Source organism: Somniosus microcephalus, chromosome 23, assembly GCF_052327205.1.
Source record: "Somniosus microcephalus isolate GS21.2 chromosome 23, FLI_Smic_1.0, whole genome shotgun sequence".
Taxonomy (NCBI): Eukaryota; Metazoa; Chordata; class Chondrichthyes; order Squaliformes; family Somniosidae; genus Somniosus; species Somniosus microcephalus.
Window position 1 is genome coordinate 22,549,150 of NC_141009.1, and position 25,064 is coordinate 22,574,213.

At 44.4% G+C, this 25,064-nt stretch overlaps 2 protein-coding genes across 7 annotated transcripts in view; one reads left to right on the plus strand and one right to left on the minus strand.

Moving 5' to 3' along the window:
• Nucleotides 1-25,064, minus strand: part of ralgps1 (Ral GEF with PH domain and SH3 binding motif 1) — a 905,396-nt gene that overhangs the window by 408,103 nt on the left and 472,229 nt on the right. The window lies entirely within an intron of this gene.
• The window catches only part of angptl2b (angiopoietin-like 2b), a 64,762-nt gene continuing 60,451 nt past the window's right edge, over nt 20,754-25,064 (plus strand). Inside the window, 1 exon segment of the mRNA XM_085965592.1 lies at nt 20,754-21,439. The gene's annotated coding sequence lies outside the window, so the exon portion shown is untranslated.

A 25,064-nucleotide genomic window follows, 5' to 3' on the forward strand; every position in this document is an offset into this window, starting at 1 on the left:
AGCAGTTCGGTCATATCTGGAACATTCTGCCAAACTCAAAACACACGCACGGATTCAATTTTATGAGTTAAATATGTAATCCAACTCAACAGAATTGACACGAGGGCAAGATTGTGGTCCTAAGCCTCTCGTTATATTCTTATCAGCCCATCTTTGGCACCTACTACACTGCAGTGAAGTGAAGCAAAGCAAAACACCAGAACCGTGGCAGGACGGGTTCTGAAAGTGGCTTCGGTTAGAATGTAAAAGTGAAGTTGCACAGAGCAGAGATTCACGTGCCTGAAAAACACTGCCTCAGGTGCTAGAGTGGATTCCAGGCCTCTGATATAATCGACATCCCCGGAATGCAGTTATTTTTCATGAGCATGCTGAACAACATATATTAAACTTCCACATAATGGGACCTATAACCCCTGCCTGGCAATTCATTTTGACAACAGGTCCTTGTATGCTTTGCTTCCGTAATGAAATATGGCTGATGTTTTATTGGGTTACCCTGATGCATGCGAAACCTTTCCCAGTTGATTACCTTCATTCAGCCAAAATGCAACAGTGCTGATCAGCAGGAAAGTAACTTTAAATGAAAGAACTTACTGTAACACTACCAATTGGTTCACTTACGGTTCTGTCAGTTACAGGAGCAATGTGGACCCATTTAAAACCTTAACTACCTTCACTTTCCTGGTGAAGTCAAACATAATTTGCCTCCAAGTTATATAATTGCGCAGCATTTTGGATTGGAAGTGAAGTCATTCAAGCTACGACCATCAGAATCTCAGTGGAGTTCTACACGGCCCGTCACGGTGCGAGTGTAAAATGACTTACCTCAGGGGATGGGTTCGCGACAAGTGCCAATCTGGACCTCTGCCAGGTCCAACCGATGGCCCAAATCATAACTTCAATCTTTATTTGCACCCCCCCCCCCCCCCCCCCGTGCACTCTCTGTGGTTGGTGCCATTTGTCTTTTGAGCAAGAGCAATGCATCTGCCCCTGCAAACATACACAGTGTGCCTGCATATATACATGGAAAGGAACACAAAGCATCTTGGCTGCTGAACCCACCTAGTATAAGCAGCAGTGGCACTTATTCTGGTCCACTAGTGGGCATGGATTATGGCACCAGTACACATACATAGGAGCAGCAGGAGTCCATTCAGCCCCTCGAGCCTATTCTATTCAATTAGATCATGGCTGATCTGGTTAAAAAGTTTGAATTAAGTTTCAAAACGTTGAATCCAGCCTTTTTCTTTGCATTTTTTTTCTTTCAAAAGGTAAATTTCCAGATCACCAACAGTAACTTGGTGCTTCCACAGAGGTGCAAGGAAAAAAAAGCAGTGATTACGAGGGGTGACCCAAAGGTTAGTTGAAGATGTGGGTTTGAAGGAGGGTGTTACATAGAAGATAAGGAGCAGGAGTAGGCCATTCGGCCCCTCAAGCCTGCTCCGCCATTCAATGCGGTCATGGCTGATCATCCAAATTCAGTACCCGGTCCCTGTTTTCTCCCCATATCCCTTGATCCCTTTAGCCTTAAGAAATATATCCAACTCCTTCTTGAATATATTTAATGAATTGGCCTCCACTGCCTTCTGTGGTAGAGAATTCCACAGGTTCACCACTCTCTGGGTGAAGAAATTCCTCCTCATTTCTGTCCTAAATGGCTTACCCCTTATCCTTAGACTATGACCCCTGGTTCTGGACTCCCCGACCATCGGGAACATCCTTCCTGCATCTAGTCTGTCTAGTCCTGTCAGAATTTTATAAGTTTCAATGAGATCCCCTCTCATTCTTCTAAACTCCAGCGAGTATAAGCCCAATCGACCCAATCTCTCCTCATACGTCATTCCTGCCATCCCAGGTATCAGCCTGGTGAATCTTCGCTGAACTCCTTCCATGGCAAGAACATCCTTCCTCAGATAAGGCGACCAAAACTGTTAAAGGAGGAGAGGCAGGAGGAGAGGCAGAGGTGTTTAGGAAAGCGACTGCCAAAGCCTGCGGTCTAGGCAGCTGAAGGCATGGATGGCAATGGTGGGGCAAAGGGAAGGAGGATGGCAAAGAGGCAGGAGTCTGGAGGAAGTTACCGAGCTAGGGATGGGCAAGGCCACGTATGGCTTTAAACTCAAGGAGGAAGATTTTAAAGGAGAACATGACTTGGTGTGGTTTAGGATACAGGCAGCAGTTGTAGGAGTAGGCCATTCGGCCCCTCAAGCCTGTAGTTTACCGAACATGGAGAATGGGGGGGGCCAGCCAAGATAGCATTTGAATAGTCGGGTCAGGAGATGAAAAAGGCAAGATTGAGGGTTTCAGCAGTAGATGGGTTGAGGCAGGGGTGGAGACAGGCAACGTTAATATGCTTACACCAGCAAATAAGACTAAGCATGCATTTGTATCTTTGTCCTTTTTTATAAAACATCATTTGCCATTAACAACAAGTTTTTGGGCATATCGGTTGCACTTCAGGCACCACATGTGCGTCACACTTTGAAAAACATATAAAAAAAGAAAACCAGTCATTTCTAATGCTTAGTGAAACTTCCCCAGCGACAGAGGACGCCCTCTAGATGACCTCAGGCTATCCCTCAGAGCAATTAGCCTCTAAATGACCTCAAAGTATATCATTACAACAATTAGACCTTGTGACCTTCAAGGAAGAGGCCACCTTGCACATCGATGCACCTTAGCAACAGAAGATGATATTGGGCCGGATATTCCGATGCCTATGGGTGTGTACGCGCTGTGTGCCCACCCGTAAGGACATCGGAAATGCCGGTTTCAGGCATGCGCTGCAAACCGGCATTTCTGATCCGTGAAGAAAGCTCGCGACAGATCCTCCGGCTGCCCGAGAGAAGGGCCTCTGCGGGCGGACAGTTCCGCTTTTTGGAGACCCCCGCCCGCAGAAAACCCTTACAATTCTTGCGCCTGGTGATAAGAGTTGAAAAAAAGTTTTTTTTAAATTTCCCACTGATTTATCATTTAAAAATACTTTAAAGAAAGGTAAGTTTATTTTTAGCCCCGTTAAGAACTTTAATTATTTTTTTCAAAAATTTAAATTCTTATTTAAAAGTTAATTTATGCAATTTCAATCATTTAAAAAATGTGATTAAAAAAAAAAATTATTTGAAGTTTTACTATGTTTTGGGGGTGATCTCCATTCATATGATTGACAGGTCTTCCTGTCAAATGTATGAAGGGAGATTCCCTTCTCTGATTGGCTCCCCATGGCCCACATGATCCCAGGGACGCTGCGAACCGCCTGCGCCCCTGGGATACGTGGGCCCTGCGCACCGACAGTTTGGAGAGGCCCAGCAACGGATCTCTGCGCCTCCCGGGAGACCTCCGGTCTGCGCCATTGTGCATTACATGATATATGTCCCTGCCCTGCTAAGAGAGCCTGTCCTCTGGCTTAACCATAGGCTATGCCACAGGTGGGCCACTAGTATTAACTAAAGTACACACGCCAGGCTCCTTTAAATGGGAAAATTACACAACTGTTTAACATGAATAAAACTACCATCTATGGCAGTGTGCAGGGTTTTTACTGTCAGTGTTTACTGGCAGTGCTGATTGTTCGTGTGAAATATCTTGAACAAGGCACTTTATTCTCTCAGTTCTACCAGCTTGGATTTGAAATGCTGCCATCTAACAATTGAATTGAAGTCTTCTGATTCTGTTCTAACCACAAAAACAAATCACAACAACTGGAACCAGAATCTGCTCAAGCACTGAATTTCAAACTTTGAGTACAATACAAAAAGCAACTTGCATTTATACAGCGCCTTTAACATAGTAAAACATCCCGAGGCGCTTCACAGGAGCGATTATCAAACAAAATTTAACACCGAGCCACACAAGGAGATATTAGGACACTTGGACAAAGAGGTAGGTTTTAAGGAGCGTCTTAAAGGAGGAGAGAGCGATAGAGAGGCGGAAAGGTTTAGGGAGGGAATTCCAGAGCTTAGGGCCTAGGCAGCTGAAAGCACGGCCAGCAAACGTGGAGCGATTAAAATCGAGGGTGCGCATGAGGCCAGAATTGGAGGAGCACAGAGATTTCAGAGGGTTGTGGGGCTGGAGGAGGTTACAGAGAGATAGTGAGGGGCAAGGCCATGGAGGGATTTGAAAACAAGGATGAGAATTTTAAAAATCGAGGCATTGCCGGACCGGGAGCCAATGTGGGTCAGTGAGCACAGGGGTGAGGGGTCAGTGGGACTGGGAGCGATTTAGGATATGGACAGCAGAGTTTTGGATGAGCTCAAGTTTACAGAGGGTGCAAGGTGGGAGGTCAGTCAGGAGAACATTGGAATAGTGGAGTCTAGACTATTCCACCAGGGTTACAAATCACCTGCCGTGTAGGTTTTCACAACTAACAACTGCGAATATTTCTGACTCACTTATTCCTTTATTAGTGCTGGAGTTCATAAAATACCAGACAAAATGTTCAGATTACACCATTCCCTTAGAGGATACCGCAGAGGACAGTTCTATGATAATACCATGTGGACATAGGCCAATTTTAACCTAATGTCAGAACTGCAACTTAATTGTGTCTTGAACAAATGCCTAATGCTGTTCATCAGGGACACACAAGGAAGATTACCAGCTGTGCACTGGTTAACAAAACCATTTGGGTTACTGCGGCCCAAGCTTTGCTACATGATACGAGTTTAAAAGATAACAAAAAACAATTCCCCGTTTGAGGGGCAGCAGTCTATCCTGTACTCTAATATATGGCGCATGAGGCTCGAGAAGGGCTGCAATTGTACTTTTGGTGGCGTAAGCACATTTCAGCTTTGTAGCCACCTCATGGAATACTGCTTTATAAGGTATATACTTCATCCCCTGAATTTTCAGATAATGATACAACTATAAACTGTATGCACTAATGTCAAAAGGGTGAAGGCAATTTTACTGCAATTTGGCACCGGCAATAACTGAGACCTATTATGGATCTGCACCTGTGGCATCATTCTCCCAGGATTCTTCATTGCCAACAGCCTTCTCACCGGTACCACCTACTCACCTTGGCATGAAACCAGCCAGTTTCCAGGAATTTGGCTGGGGGAGGGATGGATGCACTTTACACAAAACAGCAGATGGTCTAAGGGATGAATTACAGATTCATGCGAGATCCCTCGGCTATCTCGGAACCCGATCGGTGTTAAGAGTTCAGGTTTGTTTCAAAAATGATTCGATTGTTTTCAGCCGAGTCTTCAAAAATCTACTGAAAGCTTTGCACATAAGAAAGAAAATACTCGTCGATAACTCGAGTGTGGCAAAATCATCTATTACCCATTGACATGAATTGGACAAAACATAATTTGGTTATGTCTCTACCTTCACCCTCAAAGATTACAGCAAGTAATCAACAAGAGGAGCACATGATATGATTTTTCCATCCTCCCATCACCTCCTGAAGACACTGATTTCCTGCTTGGGTCCCAAGGGTGCCCCACACACCCTCCAGTACCTCTGAGTGACCATCATTCATCTGTGAGAACCTCGACAGAGTGTCAGCAGACTATTTGACCACAGGGCCATCAGAGTCAAGTCCAATCCTGTCCTATCCTCACATTTACTTCCAACCAGAGTTGCTGAATAATGATCAGGGGCAGGAATCCTAGCCGATTCTCGTTTCCGTGATCCAGGGGTGTTGAGACTAAAGTAGCTGAGATCAGCTATTAGTTCAGAATATTAATCATTTCAGCAAGAGCGCCCCCTGATCGCTGAGCAATTTCATCCTTGTGAGTAGCCAAGCTGTACAGACCGCGAAGGTCCCAGCTTCAGCCCTTACCTGTGGTGGAAGGTCCCAGCTTCAGTCTGGGGCCTTTTACCACAGGTAAGGACTGAACCTTGGGACCTTCCACCACAGGTAAGGAGAACCTTGGGACCTTCTACCACAGGTAAGGACTGAAGCTGGCACCTTCTACCACAGGTAAGGACTGAAGCTGGGACCTTCCACCACAGGCAAGGACTGAAGCTGGGACCTTCCACCACAGGTAAGGACAGAACCCAAGACCTTCGACCACAGGTAAGGACTGAACCTTGGGACCTTCGACCACAGCTAAGGACTGAACCTTGGGACCTTCCGCCACAGGTAAGGACTGAACCTTGGGACCTTCCGCCACAGGTAAGGACTGAACCTTGGGACCTTCTGCCACAGGTAAGGACTGAACCTTGGGACCTTCTACCACAGGTAAGGACTGAACCTTGGGACCTTCCACCACAGGCAAGGACTGAAGCTGGGACCATCGACCACAGGTAAGGACTGAAGCTGGGACCTTCCACCACAGGTAAGGACTGAACCCAAGACCTTCGACCACAGGTAAGGACTGAACCTTGGGACCTTCCACCACAGGTAAGGACTGAAGCTGGGACCTTCCACCACAGATAAGGACTGAAGCAGGGACCTTCCACCACAGGTAAGGACTGAAGCTGGGACCTTCCACCACAGGTAAGGACTGAAGCTGGGACCTTCCACCACAGGTAAGGACTGAAGCAGGGACCTTCCACCACAGGTAAGGACTGAAGCTGGGACCTTCCACCACAGGTAAGGACTGAAGCAGGGACCTTCCACCACAGGTAAGGACTGAAGCTGGGACCTTCCACCACAGATAAGGACTGAAGCAGGGACCTTCCACCACAGGTAAGGACTGAACCTTGGGACCTTCCACCACAGGTAAGGACTGAAGCTGGGACCTTCCACCACAGGTAAGGACTGAAGCAGGGACCTTCCACCACAGGTAAGGACTGAAGCTGGGACCTTCCACCACAGGTAAGGACTGAAGCTGGGACCTTCCACCACAGATAAGGACTGAAGCAGGGACCTTCCACCACAGGTAAGGACTGAAGCCAGGACCTTCCACCACAGGTAAGGACTGAAGCTGGGACCTTCCACCACAGGCAAGGACTGAAGCCAGGACCTTCCACCACAGGTAAGGACTGAAGCTGGGACCTTCCACCACAGGTAAGGACTGAAGCTGGGACCTTCCACCACAGGCAAGGACTGAAGCCAGGACCTTCCACCACAGGTAAGGACTGAAGCTGGGACCTTCCACCACAGGTAAGGACTGAAGCTGGGACCTTCCACCACAGGTAAGGACTGAAGCTGGGACCTTCCACCACAGGCAAGGACTGAAGCCAGGACCTTCCACCACAGGTAAGGACTGAAGCTGGGACCTTCCACCACAGGTAAGGACTGAAGCCAGGACCTTCCACCACAGGTAAGGACTGAACCTTGGGACCTTCCACCACAGGTAAGGACTGAAGCCAGGACCTTCCACCACAGGTAAGGACTGAACCTTGGGACCTTCCACCACAGGTAAGGACTGAAGCCAGGACCTTCCACCACAGGTAAGGACTGAACCCGAGACCTTCGATCACAGGGAAGGATTGAAACTGGGACCTTCGCAGTCTGTACAGCTTGGCTACTCACACGTATGAAATTGCTCAGCGATCGGGGGTGCTCTCACTGAAATGATTAATATCCTGCACTAATACCTGGCCCTTCTTGAAGTAAAACTTCATGATTTAAAATGGTTCACATCATAGTGTTAGCATAAGGTAAACAGTTTCAATTGACACTTGGGATCACATTGCAGATTCTACCACCTAATTCCTTCTATGCCAATACCTCCTGATTTGTTTATTACCGCCAAAATAGTGTTTCTGTTTAAATTAACAGTCTACCTGCAGCCACCTCCCCTATAATATCTATAAGCCTTGTTAATCATTAATAACCAGTTGAATTTCTTATAACGCAAGCAACTGCTGTGTGTAGCCATGAGTGAAAGTACATGAGCACAATATAAAACAAACGCAGGAAGGCCAAGTAATATTGAAGAGAAAGGTAACGTGAAAGTTTAAAAGTGAAAAGAACTAGTTCCAGTGTAACGCACTTCATTTCGGTTCTGTTGCATTCTCTTCAACCTTCAGACCAATTTGTAACACCTTCTGTGCCTCAATGAGACCCAATTCAGATTTATTTGTTATTTAAAAGGCTTTTTTTAATTAATTAAAATGCCGCTCCCAGCCCATGTCCATAGTTTCATTCCGAGCCTCTTGTACTGTTGACGTCTTTGTCTCTGTTCACTCAGAGTGCCCCATTCATGGATTTCCTCCATTCTTGCTCCCACGTGTGATCTTTGACAACATTTACTCCCCCGCTCAGGGCTGCACCTTCCATCAGCTGCCGCCACGGAGTTGGGAGCTGTGTCAAACTTACATTGTACACAGATAGCGATAACTTCTCTGGAACCTAGAGGTTCCTAGTGAACATTACCATGTTCCACACGAACTGTGGAACTTACCATTTGAAAAGTGAGAACAGTAGCTAAAATGTTCTGTGCAGTAGCATTTAAAAAGTCAAAACCTGCTGTGGTTATACAAGCATCGCTCATTTAAAAAAATTTTTGGTTACATCATTAAAATGGAAGCTCTTAATATAAAAAAGCATCGCTGCTCAATTAAATATTTACTGTTAATTTGCAGGACGTGGCAAAAATCGTCAGTGGCCTTCATTTAAATAAGGTCTCAATTAACCTCACAGAGAACTTTTTTCTTTCACTGAAGGGCACAGGCTAACACAATCAGCAATTTCTGAACAAATAACCTTTTGTTTTTTTTATCAGAGCCAGAAGTTTACTGGGTTAATACGCGTGCGCACTGCCAGGGCAAAGTGACCCTCACGGGAAACTAAAGTCCTCTCGTAATGACAATCGCCGCAAAATGATTGCATTAAAACACCAAATGGTGTTGGGGGGAGTATCATGGCAGAGGTGAGCGCGAATAGTTCGGAGAGAAAAGTTTAAAAAAAAATTGCAATGATTTCAAGGCTGTAATCTATTGGGGCCTACAGGACAACTGCATCCTGCTTCAGCTTCAGCTTCCTGGTTTATTTGATTTACGATGCGATGCTGTCTGAACCCCTCGATGAGATCATGGCCTTATAATCACTCCCACGTATCCGGGATTTTCTACGCAGCCTCCAGCACTGCGCATGTTTGAGGTGAACTGAGTTAATGAGCATGTTGCGAGCATATTACTGGAACGGGGCCCATGATGAGATGAACAACTATGGACAAGACACATAATCTGAATGGCTAATGCAGAAATTGCCAAGTAAAATGCCATTTTTACATTGACACTGAAGACTTTCAGATAGGACAAGCACTCTTCAAGGAAATAGAGTATTACATTACTTATAAACATCCTTTGCTTTAGAGATGTGACATTTGAACTAAATTACATGCAAAATATTACAATTCACTAATTTGTTGGCCCATATATTTTAAATGCAATTTCTTCCCATCGAGCAATTTCTTTTCGATATAAAGTGACTAAGAAAAAAAGAGTAATCCTTTAAACCCAAAAACTCAATAGATTTCTTCCTGCTACTGTTCTACAGGGAGGTCCTAGCATCAGGAGAGGACAATTTAGCCATTACCAACTGACCTGGGGCACTTCTAACAACAATAATCTCCTCAGTAATTGACTGGGCACATTTCAGGACTGTAGACAACCTAGTCAAAACTTTCTAGGACTTGTGTTGAAGGAGTAACAAAATACTCTAGATTATTTGAAAACTGTCAAGTAGTCTGACTGCTTTTCAAAACACGTTACCCACACGATTACAGAGTTACCCAATAGCAGCGATCTCGTGCAGTCCACTGCTGTTCCCGTTGCCATAGTTAATTTCTAACATTTGGCAATCTATATTTATTCGGAGCTTGTTTCTGTCATCTGTTCTTTAATAAATGAGGCATCTCCAGTCCGAGTACTTCAATAACAACCTGCATTCATATAGCACCTTTAACGCCAGAGGTGCTTGATTATAGAGTCACAGAGTCATAACAGCACAGAAGGAGGCTATTTGGCCCATCGAGTACATGCCGGCTCTCTGTAGAGCAATCCAGTCAGTCCCATTCCCCCGCTCTATCCCCGTAGCCCTGCAAGTTTATTTCCCTCAAGTGCCTAACCAGTCTTCCCTTGAAAACATTGAGTGTCTCCGCTTCCACCACTTCCGTCGGCAGCGAGTTCCAGGTCATCACCACTCGCTGCGTAAAAAAGTTTTTCCTCACGTTCCCCCCTGTATCTCTTGCCCAAAACCTTAAATCTGTGTCCCCTAGTCCTTGTACCATCAACTAGTGGGAACAGCCTTTTCCCGTCTAGCTATCCAAACGCGTCATAATCTTGTACACCTCTATCAAATCACCCCTCAACCTCCTTTGCTCTAAAAACAAATCCAGCTTCTCCAACCTGTCCTTGTAGCTAAGATCCCCCATCCCCAGAACCATTCGGGTAAATCTCCTCTGCACCCTCTCAAGGGCCTTCACATCCTTCCTAAAGTGTGGTGACCAGAACTGATGCAATACTTCAGTTGTGGCCTAACCCGCGCTTTATAAAGGTTCAGCATAATTTTAGCTGCAGCGAGCCTAATTCAACGGATCCAATGAAAGGAAAAGTTGGGAATAAACTCTATAACTGAACAAAGTTGTGTACGGTGACACCACAACTATTAACCCTCAAATTTCTGCAGTTTCAATTGAAGTTATAGCGTGAAACAAAGTTTTTCTACCACCCCCCTCAACCCCATACCATTTATTGTTATGTCTGTTGGATCATGTATTTCCAGTCAACATTTTCTGCTTTAAATCCTGAGAAAGGACTGCACACAGGATCTGTTTGCTTTGGTGTGCGTTTCTACACTTCTGTTTAAAAAAATAATTTAAACCACAAATCACAGAAAAAATAAAGAACGTGAGACACAAAAAGCGAAACACATTGGGAATAATACTGCTACTACAGGCTCCACAGGCTATGAAAAATTAAATATGGATATCTACCTCTTTTATATCCACTTCTCTGTGTTGTTTATCTCCTTCTGTGAGCCCAGTTGCTTTGATTTATGACTGCCACTTTGCCCCTCTTCCTTCGTGCCCTTACTGTCTCATTTCGGTTCCCCATCTCCCTAGCCCACAAGAAACCATTTAATTGCACAAGGAATGGCAGCCAGGCAGCGAGTTACAAGATCTGGCATGGTGCTGTGTGCATTAAAATCCCATCGACTCACTCTTTGGTGACTCATGGACCCTAATGCACTTGTTACATCAGTGTACAACACTCTTCCTGGGATCAAAATTCACACAAAGGAGCAACGTGTGCAATGAATTTCACCGTGTTCCTTACTTTTGAGTTAGGTATAAAGTCTCTTCTGTAGTTTGATCTAAATTCAACAATGCTGTCTACGTGTCTCTTAGGGGGTGATTTTGCCAAGGGGGGCGCGTTGGAGGCGGGACTGCTGCTTGTCGGGTTTTAGTCCCGCCTCCATCGCCGTCTGGCCAACCCACGCTATTTTCCCTTGATTGAACTTGTTAAGCCCACTCAGCAGGCGTAGCAGGCCAATTAAGGGAAAGCCGGTGACAGAGAACGTCAGCGTATGACGTTTCATCTGTCAAAATATTTTGACAGATGGATTGTCATCGTTTGACAGCTTTGAGAAGCTGTCAAACACTGGCATTCTCTGTTGTTTGATGAGCTCTTGTATTTGAGGCTCACCAAACCTCTTTTCTGAGCAGATAGCAGATGGCTGTTACATTGGAGAATACAGCAGCCATTCTGTCATCTCTGCTGTGGAGATGCCGGAGCCTCCGGATCCCCAACGATTGAAGCCTGCAGGAAGAAACAAAGGTAAGTAAACTTTTTCTATCACTTTTCACTCACCCCTCATACTTACCTCTCCACACTTGCACCCATCACTCACCTCCACAGCGCACTTTTCGACCCCTCTGACCCCCGCAGACCCACTGCTCGCCTCGCTGACCCTGGCGGGGTTTCTCAACGTCGGGAAGCCCGCACCTCTGTTGGAAAAATGGGGATAATCCTCTTAACTGCAGGCAGTTAAGTGGTTGCAATCCCCTCCCCGCCTCGAGGAGGCAGGACCCAGTGCCGGTCGGGTACCCACCTCCTGGGAAGATGGTACGGAGATGGGTTGCGGGGGGGGCGGGATGGGTACCCGCCCCCAGATTCTGCCATTTTCTCGGCAATCCCGCCTCCAAACCCGCCTCCCCAGGGCTGGCAAAATCGCCCCCTTTAGTTACACATCTATGTAAAGGTTCCTGGAAGTTGGTGTCTAGCACATTTATGTATTCTGATGATGTCAGGAGTACACAGTGTTATCTAAAGTCCTGTCAAACCCCTCCCCTCTCCAACAGATGCTGGTTTTGCATTTCAAAGCAAGCAGATTGTGGCTTTAGCTGCTGTGAATACACAGCAAAAACCAAAAGCTACGATGTAGATGCACAATATTGTAATGTTTCACACTGCACACCTCTGCCCCACAGTTATCTCCTACCTCAAGAGCGGCAACAGGAGAAGACAAATTTAAAAGGTTAATTAAGATGGCAATGTTCTATTTTTTTTCAATTGAATACCTAAACAAAGTAAAACAGTCACCAAGAAAAAAAAACTAGAGATAAAAAAAAACTGTTCACATTAGGAGATTTTAAAATGTGGAAACTAAGCAGGAAATCATACTTTGAAATTCTCTAACTCTAAGTTCGACATCTACACTTGGCTATTGTCGCTGGCTCTAAGCAGATATTCAAGTTGGGGCTAGTGGCACAGAAACAATCACTACGTTAAGCCAGTTTCTACGATCATTTGGTGATTTTTTTTGCACTACAGCCCAAGTTACTTTGTTACCTGTTGTCTAACTGACGCATGCAAGTTATATCAAGGTATTCACTCAACATGGCGAGTTTGCATCGGATTGATACACGTACTGCTTTGAGGAGGTTCAGCAACAATGGGTTCACTTCAAATCGGGATATAAAGCAAATCATAGGTGTCTGATCAAAAAACAAACCAGACCAAGTGCCAAATATCTGCTATTAATATGCCTCAGAGGAAAAGGGCTTCATGAAAACATGGGCACATTCGCACACACTGCCACATTTACTGCATATGAACCACTTCTAATGTGGAGAGGGTACAAAGAGGTGTAAAAGCACCAAGGCATAACTCTAGACAAATACAGGGGGAGGTAGCTCGGAAGCTCGGGGCAGTTCTAATACGATGTTATTGGACTGGGTGTGCTGGATGTGTCTTTTTAACAATAAGGAAATAAACTTAAAAAGGGTCTACATTTCTCACAACACTGAGTTAAACCACATGTGTACATCTGTCAAAGCATGAAAGGGAGGAAAACCTGAGGGAATAATGGTAACTTTGCACTTTAGAGAAAAACATGAAGAAATGTGTGGTCTGTAATATACTAAGTCATAGTAATTAAAAGCTCCAATGTATAAAAACAGTATTTTCGAAAAAAATAATTGAAACAAACTGTTTGTATCATTAAATCTACTCAGCTCTTACTCTTCATATTTTCATCTTTTTTATTTTGTTTAATTCTACCCTGCCCTTTTTGCTTTTCTATCCTCACTTAGCTTTGCTTTCCTTGCATAAATCTTATACTCCCCCGCACCCCCCCCACCCCCGACCCCCTATTTTATGTTTCAGGGTCTGTTGTTTTCCACTGAACTGAAACTCAAATAGTGTGAACTTTGTCAACCAGGAGTAGCGAGCTCTTCAATGGCTGTACTGAATGACAAATTGGCATACAGAGGGAGGGAGAGAAAAAAAATGATCAGTGGACTGAGTTAACAACAGGACAAAAAAAAAAGAGGGATACAGCCAGAGGAGAAACCAGATAGCCGGAACAGGGACAAGACACGGCTGAAATAGTAGGAGACACAGCCAGGAGAAAGGTCAGAGAGTCACCATAGAATGAGGTAAAAACCCAGAAGGCGCTCAGAGAACTAGAACGGAGAAACTGGGGCAGCAGAAAACCTAGCCAAGAGGGCCAGATACAGCCAGAAGAGTGAGATACAGTTGGGTTCGTGCAGGTCCAAAGGAGCAGCATTCTGCAGAGCAAACACTTGGGGGGCGATTTTATTAATGGGGGCGCGTCGGAGGCGGGACTGCTGCTTGGCGGGTCGATGACTCGCCTCCATCAATTTGTGGCCAACCCACGCTATTTTCCCTTGATTGACCTTGTTAAACCCACCCAGCGAGCTCAGCAGGCCAATTAAGGGGAAGCCGGTTGCAGAGAATGTCAACGTATGACGTTTCATCTGTCAAAAACTTTTGACAGATGAATTGTCATTGTTTGACAGCTCTGTGAAGCTGTCAAACAGTGACATTCGCTGCAGTTTGATGAGGTCTTGCATTCAAGACCTCATCAACCTTCTTTGTTTTACAGAAATGAGATGGTTGTTGCATCTGAGAATGCAATGGCCATCAGTCATCTCCAACGTGGAGGTCCGAGACTCTCCGCATACACACCGACTGAAGCCTGCAGGAAGAAACAAAGGTAAGTACACTTTTACTAACACTTTGCACTTACCTCAGATACTTACCTCTCCACACTTGCACCCATCACTTACCTTCACACCACACTTTTGCACCCTCCCGACCCCCGCAGACCCAGTACTCGCTGAGCTGAGCTGGCGGGTTTGGGAGCCTTCGGGAAGCCCACACTTGAGGGCAAAAAAGGGGCGAGGGCAAAAAAGGGGATAATCCTATTTTCTGCCTGTTAACAGGCAGTTAATAGGCTTTAATCCCTTCCCGCCTCCAAGGAGACGGGACCCGGCGTGGGACAGCAACCCGCCTCCTAGGAAGATGGCATGGAGGCGGGTTGGGCCCCTGCCCCCAAATTCTGCCATGTTCCCGGCAGTCCCGCCTCCATACCCGCCTCCTCAGGGCTGGGGAAATAGCCCCCGTGGCAACGCAAAATGTGAGGTGTGCGAGTTTGACTTCCCCACTCTGCTTAGCTTCTGATCTCAGCTGCAGGGCAAATGAGATTGGCTGGCGGGGGGGGGGGGGGGGGGGGGCAGGGGGAGGGTGGTTACGACATTTAATTTGGATGGAAATGGGGCGGTGCGATGTCACTGCCAGTCCAATGTCACCAGCGAGATGTGGAGTGAACGGCAGCAGGCGGGATGGTATTGGATCATGCTCCTTCCGGTCCCACGGACATCATTCAAAAACTTAGCTGTGATTTTTTTTTTGGAGCGGCCTCCAAAGGATCCAGTTCAGACGTTCAACGTTTATTTCCACTGGGCAGAGCGTGCAATCCACCCAGTGGAAAACTAAAATTGCATCGGGGCCCTAAAAACATTATTGGACCCCGATTTAAACTTATTAATGAGGTATCCACCTGTCTCAGGCAGGAAAACTGACCGCCTATTTCAAGTTCCCTGCTATTTTTGTCTCACTACTGCCCTGTTTTCAGCAGGAATAGAGCAATAGCGAGATGAAAAACAGCCCTGGCAAGTCTCCAATGGGCATCTGTTATGTTACGAGGAAGGAGGCTCGTGTGGAGCATAAACACCAGCATGGACCAGTTGGGTTGAATGGCCCGTTTCTGTGTTGTAAATCCTATGGATCTCCTGGTGCTTGGGAGAAATGGTATCCTGGAAGCAGGTGGGATTGAAAGGTCCCTGTGAAGAGGGAAAAAAAATTCAAGAGCGAAGAATAAAGTGCTCTCAAGGAATGATAAAATTAGAAAATGGGTTACAGACCAGGAAAGAAACTACTGACATAGCAGGAGATATAGTCAGGAGATGAGGCAGCACAGGATGACAATCAGAAAGTTGGGTCAGAATGAAGTAAGGCTATCGGAGAAATGGGAGTGTGTGTTACAGGCAGCCAGAATGACAGACAGCTAGGCTAGAGTTCAGAAAACTGGAGTAAAACAAGTTCCAAGTAGGACTAAGATCAGAGATCCTGAGTGAAGTGAGTCAGGCAAGAGAGCTTTAGAACATAGGAACCTAAGAAATAGGAGCAGCAGTAGGCCATTCAGCCCCTCAAACCTGCTCCGCCATTCAATAAGATTATGGCTGATCTTCGACCTCAACTCCACTTTCCCGCCCGATCTCCATATCCCTCGATTCCCCTAGAGTCTAACAATGTATCTCAGCCTTGAATATACTCAATGATTCAGCATCCACAGTCCTTTGGGGTAAATAATTCCAAAGATTCACAACCCTCCGAGTGAAAAAATTCCTCCGCATCTAAGTCTTAAAAGGCTGACCTCTTATCCTGAGACCATGCCCTCTAGTTCTAGACTCTCCAGCCAGGAACATCCTTGTTGGCCTTCCTGTTGATCCCCAAAGTGGTAAACTAAGCAGGAAGGTACATTTTTACATTTCTCTGGTGACCAATTTTCTCTCCCTCCCTCCAAGTGTGATGAAACACAATCTCCAGAAGAACAAGTGTGAATGTCAAGTGTAATTTGAGATTTGAACTTGGCTCTCTGAGCTTGGGAGTCCAATTACCAACCCACCCCACAGAAATATTTATAACCTATCCCAAAGGAAACAAAGCAATACTAAAACTATGACATTTTTCAGTACTGTGAATAATTTATGCTTGAAGGTGAGAGGAGAGTTTGATGGTGTCCAAAGGAATTATCTATTTGCTGAAGAAATCTTTATGGGAATTCTAAACTCACAATATTATGACTGATTATATAATTAGAAGATAATAACTATCTAAAACGCTGATTAAACTGGAATGAATACCATAATGGAAACAGGCCTGCGTAATGTTCTGCTCATTCACATTAAACGTAATTATTGTGTTTTGAAGCTGCTCAGGGCTATATCTCCCGTTTAAAAAACGGGAAAAAGGATACAGAATGGCACTTGAATGACCAAAGATTTGACTCAAAATAGGATTATAATTTTTCGAAAGCCGCTTTCTTTTCATTTACAGAGCCCTCCTTGGTATCTCTGTATCATCAGACACACATATTTATCCCGCTCCCCTTCACTGTCCCAGCTTGGATTGTTTTCAAGAAAGCATAGCTGACATTACAGACTGACTGAGGGGTTGCGTGCAGAGGTGACTGCCTCCTCAGCCAGCTCTGCAAAGAGCGCTCCATAAAAGCTTCACAGCAATTTTTTTTTTTACAACAACATAAAAAGCAAAATGGTAGTGATTTTGGAGGTGATTTCTGGCAGATATCCATTTGGAGATAAGTGCTGTGAAATTGCTGCAACTTAAAAAAGAAAAAATAAGGGAAAGCATTACTGTGGGCTGCCGCTGTTTAAACGCTCGACTGTAGAAGCAAGCCATTTAAAAACTTATTTGCTGATTGTAGTATTGACCCATCTAATGAGTGTGTTAACAAGTGAGGCCAGACATTGGAGATTTCGGTAGTGGTTTGTTCCTAACAGATGTTATTTTGGTTTAATTTCTTTTATTGCAAATTAACAAATGAGATCCCCCTCATAGCTTACAACAACAACTTTCATTTACATAGCACCTGGAACGTAGCAAAATTTCCCAAGGCGCTTAACAAGAGCGATATCAATAAAAGCAATTTTGACACCGAGCCACAGGAGGAGATATCAGGACAGATGGCCAAAAGTTTGGTCAAAGAGGTAGGTTTTAAGGAGCATCTTAAAGGAGGAGAGAGGTGGAGAGGTTTAGGAAGGGAATTCCAGAGCTTAGGGCCAAGGCAGCTGAAGGCACGGCCACCAATGGCGGAGCGATTAAAATCGGGGATGCGCAAGAAGCCAGAATTGGAGGTGCGCAGATATCTCGGAGGGTTGTGGGGCTGGAGGAGATTAGAGAGATAGGGAGGGGCGAGGCCATGGAGGGATTTGAAACCACGGATGAGGATTTTAAAACGGAGGCATTATCGGACCGGGAGCCAGTGAAGGTCAGCGAGCACAGGGGTGATGGGTGAACGAGACTTGGAGCGAGTTAAGTGTTAAGATTTAGTGGGTAAATTCGCAGTGCTGCTGACCGGAAGGGCCCAGGTTCAATTCCCACTCTATGCTGAGGACACTAAAATTGGCTTCAGTGGCTCTGGGATAGGAAAGGGGATGGGCGGCAATCGGGCAACTCTTGTTGAAAGTGCCTGTATTGCTAGGGTTGGGTAGAGTAGGCTGTGGTGCCCTCTATCATCAACTAATTTATTAATAGTCAAAAAAGAGTAGGTAATTGGGCAATTTCCCAGAAGGCTGCCAGCATCCAGGGAGCCACCCTCCAGCATTAATCAGAGACTTCAGCAGAGGAGGGATGAAGATTGGCCGAGGGGGAGGAAGGGAACTAACTGTATAACTCACCAAAGTTGTTGGGTGTGTCAAAAGTCTCACAAATCATCATTAAATCAAAGAAAGGCTTGCAGATAATGTTTGAGATTGGTGGGATTGGTTGTAACGTCTACTGGGCTGTGAGGGGGTGGGAACATAACAGCTACCTTTGACAGGAGATGTAGAGTGTGAACAGTAGTCAATTAGTCAGATACTGCAGTCTGAACAAAATGGCATAGTTGTGTTTTTTCGAACATCGGTTAGTATTTCTAATTCTGTGGATGTAATTTTACTATGGTAAGAAATGGAGGAATGGATAATTTTTCTACCTTACACCTTTAAGAATATAAGAACATAAGAATTAGGAGCAGGAGTAGGCCATATGGCCCCTCGAGCCTGCTCCGTCATTCAATAAGATCATGGCTGATCTTCGATCTCAACTCCACTTTTCCGCCTGATCTCCATATCCCTTAATTCCCCTAAAGTCCAAAAATCTATCGATCGCAGCCTTGACTATACTCAACGATTCAGCATCCACAGCCCTCTGGGGTAGATAATGCCAAAGATTCACAACCCTCTGAGTGAAGAAATTCCTCCTCATCTCAGTCTTAAGGTCGTTTGAAAACATTAATAGCTCTCAATGAATGAGATTATAGAATTAATAAAATAGCTGCCATCACTTTAACAACTGCAGGCGACATGATGAAAAATTGTTTCAGTTGGCCTCTTGTCCATTAAGATCAAGTCTCATACATCTTCAATCCCTAATAAAGCTCAGAGGAAGGAGATTTTCATCCTGCCTCTGATCCTAGATAGTTGGCAGCCTTGGCTCAGCGGTGCCGCTTGGCCACTTCTTTCTATTGCCCTGTGCTGTTCTCTGACAGGGTCACACAGGGCTTCCCCTCCTCTGCCTCACTCCCGCCAGACCACTGCTACAGCAGCGTCACGGAACAAGGTGGGCCTTTCTGCACAGTTGCCAGACATTATTCGGATAGTGAACTTTCTGTTCTGCGGCCAATCCATTTTGGTAAACGCCGGGGTCTTTTTACTCGCTGTGTAGGCTTTTAAAGCAGCACGCTGGCTCCTGCCCACCCCTCTCCTCAAATGGGCGAGCATCGCTTACACCCGGAGCTCAGCCTGGGGGGTCAGTTCACTCGACACTGGGAGGCACAAACCACATTCCGTCCCTACTTCTGCTCAGAACTTCGCTCGAGTGGAAAATCTGGCATAACGGTCCTATTTACATGAAGATTTCACGTTGCAACTAACTTGCTGTGGACTAGCTTGTAGTGTTTTGGTGTCTAAATGCCAAATTTGAGGAAGTGATTGTTCAATAACATGTTGTTAAGATCATAACTTGCTTGCTGCAGTCAACAAACGTATTTTGTTTCTGTTTACACTGTATCCACGGAAATGACAAAAAAAATTCTATTTAAGGATTTGAAATGTGATTCAGGCTTGCTCGTCACAGAATTAACTACTTCATACATACACTTGATAGATGCAAAGTTTAACATCATACAGCATTGTTCATTCAAAAATACATTTTCGGTAGTAAACTAGTCTGCGGAAGTGGAAATTTCACTTTTGTCGACCAAACTCCTTCAGTCTGCACTGGCACAGGTGTGATGGCCAAATAGCCTCAATCTGTGCTGCCATTTCTACAATTAGATTACCAACTTCAATTGGATAACTTTTTGTACCAATAATTTAACTGTATGAGCTTTTAAATGGACAAACCTGGCAAAGAGTTTAGCACGGTACATAGCGAGGATGAGATAGATAGATTTTTGTTAGCTAAGGGCATCGAGGGATATGGAGCAAAGGCAGGTGAATGGAGTTGAGGTACAGATCAGCCATGATGTAATTGTATGGCAGAGCAGGCTCGAGGGGCTGAATGGCCTTCTCTTTTTCCTAATGGTCCTATGTTCCTGTGACAGTGCCACTTTAAGGCACAGTAATCGCAATGACTGGTTACAATTTGCCTCAAATCCACAAGATATCAAATGCTACATAGGTTAATTTTCATTTTCCCACTGCCAGTATAAACAGGAACTGCCGTTTCCCCCCTCCCCCTGCAAAAATGGTATCTTACACCACAAAGCTCGAAGAGGGAATTGCAATTACAAGTTACTATCAACACAGTGCGGAGTTCACCTTAAATGTGGGGAGGAAAAGCATTGCACATACTGCAAGATTTTCAGCTCCGCATTTTAGTGATACAAGTATTGTGTGAAATAGTTTAAACAATACAAGACACTGTTGGCACTCACTTTATTTACCCTTCACATTTGCTGACCTTTTTCCCCCACCATGTTTGATGTTATGTTCTACTTTCTCGTCAGTTTTCCCCACTCTACTTGCAAGAACACAAATGCATGTGTAGAACAAACAGTACTTTCTCTTAGCTTACGAACTATATCTAAAAGCAGCTTGAATGCAATGCGGAGGAGGTCTTCTGCCCTCTACTGAAAATACAGCTAATTCAAACTGTTGACATCTTCATTGCAAGTCGGTTGCATGTTTCTGTGCTGCTGTCAAAAGGCAGGGTTTTCCACCACAGTGCTTGCCAAAAGCTGAGGGGGCAGTCCACATCCCTTTAATGAGAGCTGACTGCCGTGACATCATTGCACTGAAGCGTTTTCTTGAGCCCGCCCACTGGTATCTGTGGTGGAGGAGGAGGGAGGCTCTGCAGATTGTACATCTGCTTGTGCAGCTCTGAAACAGAGGGAGTGGAAAAAGGAGGTCTTACGCCAGACTTGCCTACGTGCAGCAAATTTTATTTGGGAGCTCTCTTCAGAATGTAAATACATCACAAAAGGATCTAGAGTACCAGTCAGTTGTCCTTCCCAAGTTGTGTGTGCTTGGAACTAAGAAGATGACATGCTGGACTTGAATGTTCTTCATACCAGTGCCATGCTGATATTGCAGATAGTCTGGTGTGTCAGTAAGCCACAACCCAGACAGTGTGCTAACTCACTGCCTTAATAGACTGCAAGAATTCTCTTAACTTTTTTTTTGGCAACATTTTTGCAGTAAATCCTGAAGACCAATGGTGTTGTTAACACAAAGGACCTGCTAAGTGGCGAAACGTGAGTTAGGAATAAAATATTACAAAATCTTACTTTTTTGGCATTTCCTTCTTGGAACTGACACCTGGGCATCAAGTACTTGAAAGTCTTTGACAAGCGAGCGACAGTGATTTACACAGAGGAGAGCTTGGAGTCTCTGATAACAGTCACTCTGGTGAGATGCTACACTTCACACAAGCATTTTGTCCAGTTAAACAGCAGAGGCAAGAAAGTTAAAAGAGTAAGGACGACAATACTGGCAACATCAAACTGGTAAGAAAGTCTGTTTCAGTACCTCCTTAGACTTGCACAAAGAGTTTTAAATGGCAAATTCAGAAGGAAACCAATTAAGGGCAGAATGTTTCGTATGTTCAGCAAGCGTGATAATTTCCATTACAAATCAAATTGAGCTGCACTAATATTTAAATCCAGACTCAACGAATTTCAGTAAAACCGCTAAGTAACTTTTGTACAAAACTTTTTTTTTCTGAAATGTAAAACGATTACTAATTCATTGTGTAACTTCGGGAGCACAGCTAGCAACTCGACTGTGTGTGAAGGCTGAGGTTACAGAATATTGCGAGAGTTCTTATTTTCATCATAACCTTCATGACTAATTTATTGGCCAACAAAATTGGCACCTTCTCTTTGTGCTCATAAGATCATATTTATATAGCAAATTTTTACCGCAGACCCAACGAAGTAACTTTAACTAGTTTTTCACACTTGCTGTTTAAAAGACTCAATTACACTACAATAATAGATAGAAAGAGCCTGAATCTGATGGTCAACCTGAGCTGGGACAAAAATGTATTTGTTTCAGCAAGTCAATTGTTACTTATATTTCAAGGTAACAGGAAACACTGTGTAAAACTTGTGTGCACAGCATCGCTTTACACATATTCAATTACTGCAGAAAAATAAATGAGCTTCAAGTATAACAGACTCAGTTTAATATTGCTGGCATTTTTTTTTAACATATTCCTTTAAGTACTCAATTGAGCTCTGCAAAGAATAAAATATGCCTCTATTGAACAAAAGTCTGCAACAACCAAGACAAAAGCCTATTTGTTTCAATCTGTTTATAACTGGATTGAATAGAAAGAAAATTGCTTTATAAAAGTCTTTAAAAAAGAAAATAAAGTGGAACACGATAGAGATTTTTCTTTCAAAGTATATGAACAGTACGCTCCAAGCTCTTTCTCACTGATCAGCAGCTTGCCCGTGACAGCAGACTTTAATGAGGTGGCCAAGAATGCCAAGAATGCCCAGCTAGCTGCTCACTCTTTAGATGCAGTCTCTTGGGCTGGCAGACTCTCCTGACAAAACCTCAGCGTTCAGGCTCTGAATGAAACAAAAGTTTCTTTCTCTGTGGTCATTGTGTGCGGGGGTGGGGGGGGGGGGGGGTGGGGGGCGGGGGGAAGAGGAAGAGGGAGGAGGCAGGGGGTGGGGGCGGAGGGAGGGAGGGGGAGTGAATCACAACTGACAAGATAGTATCAAACAAATAACAATAGAGAGAAAATAACTTTATTTTCTTCCCCCCCCCCATCCGTTTTCTTTTTGTACGTTAGGAGTTAAAAGTGGTGGTTTCACCACATGAGACACACTTTCCACAAGCAGACTGACGTTGAGAAAAGTCTTGGCAAGCTCGAGTGCTGTTGCTGAACTGAAAGAAAAACAAAAGGGCACACCACCAGTTATCTCAGGCCCAGGTAACCCCCCACCCCCCCCAGAGCAATATGCTGGGGTGGGGGCCGCTGCCTGGACCTTTCTTCTCATATCAGATTTTGAGCAGAGAAAAAAAAAATCCTTAAGCTTATTACTACCACAGACATACTAAATGTTTGAGCGTTTCAAAGGCAGATCAGGTTACCAGCACTGTGTTACCTACGTCAGCCAATTCCAAATGCAATGGCTACCGTAACTCCACACAAAAGTCGTCAGAAAGCTTGTAAAATTCTTCTGCGGCAAATACACAATCCGTTGGGCTGGACTGTTCAGTGCTCGGATCTTAAATTTCTATTATGAGGTTACACAATGCAACAGTTTATTATGTTGCAGAGAGCTTCATATGCAAGCTCAGCAAAAGTGATGCAGCCAGTGTAAATACAATAGGGCTGACAATTGAGGTCGTCTAACTTTGCTGCAATGCTAGTTCTTGGTGCACATGGTTCTGATAAAGAGAGAGCTTGAAGGGTGACACAAATCTACATAAAAAAATAAGGCTTTGTCAGAGCCAACCAGACCAGCCAGAAATCGACGTGACTAACAACTAATACACCATTCGAAAACCATTGCATCACCACCAATGATCCAGTGACAGTTGATGCTTGCTCAGTAATGTGCATTAGATCTTCTTTAATTGACATGCAGAAGCTTTAACATTACCCATCGGGAAGCCTGCATAAACCTTTTCAACATCTTGTAACTAAATATTGAATCAGTCTCTTAAAAAGAGCGAGGGTTTAAATTCTACCATGTCATTTTTTGCCTACAGTGGAATGCTGTCAATTACAATAAGTCCTAACTATTCGATATAACATTGTGTATACTTGGGACAAAACGGAAAATAAGTTGGAATCTTGACAAAATTCTGCTTACATCACCTTAGCAGACTGGACAGTACAGTGCTTTAACAGATTTCTACATTTCTCTTGCTTTTATTACCTTCTTTCCATATACTCTGGTTTCTAGATCCATTTTGTTGATCCCATCTCCTATTCTTTGAGAGAAAAGATATTAAATGGATCATGCTTGACTTGAGCCAACTTGATCCAATTCAGGTAATTCCCCATTTAGATTGCAGCAAGTCAGAAATAGTATTGGCACCAGTCTCTGCAAGAACATATGCACAGTCTGAAATACAATTGCATCCTGCACACATGTACTTCACTGTGCTACTTCATAGAAAGTGTCATTCCGCAGTGTGGTGGTGGTGGAGTAGGTCTTTGTCTTGACTTGTGTTTCTAACGAACAAACGTCACTAAGAAAAGTTTGCCGCAGGAAAATGAAAACACCTCAACTGATTGTACCTTAGATCACTTACTTATAAATAAAACTGGGTTAAATACGCAGCTGAGCAGGGTGCGTCTGGCTAGCACAGGCAGCAGAGCACCTGTCCGCCAGACAACAGATGGCCTCGGGTTAAAGTCAAACAGCAGCAATGCCACTGTTGGGTGCAAGTTTAGTGTCTCATTTGGACCGTTACATTATGCTGGGACCTGCCAACTCGAAAGAGAGAGAGAGAGAGAGAAGTCGTCTGACACAGTTGGCTCACCTCTAACAATAAGATTACTTCAAGAGTATTGTTCATCAAATGAGACAGAGCTACGATGAGGTCATGGAGATTTCCACAGACTAAACCAGACTGTTAGACACTGGACCGTTCCATCCGGCCCCAGCTGAAGGTGGCTGCACAGTAGCAAATGATTCCAGAGAAATGAATGGCAGAAAATAGGGAGATAAATAAAGCAGCAAAGGAAATAAGAGATACCTTAACGGATGTTTTACAAAACATTAATTCCAAAGGAAACTGGTTCCATAATGGGTGATTCGGACTGGTAATACTTTTTTTTTTTACAATACTCATAAAATGCAGCATGCACAACATACATGATTTCATTGGCCAACTCTGCCTGGCTTAGGCTATATAAAAGTGCAGAATAAGCAGAGTTATAGACTGTTCTGAAGCAAAATTCCTACCCTGTGTCCAAAGCACCAAGTGTGACATGATCCTGTTTGAATTGGAATTCTTCTTTCAGTTTTCCATACAATAGGACACCAGCTAAATTCTTCATCCAGAAGAGACTCAGTTACAAACAAGGAAGCAAGACAATAAACTAAAGCACAGCTGAGAAGCTGCCGACAATTTTTGCGAATTATTTTCCAAAATACATGT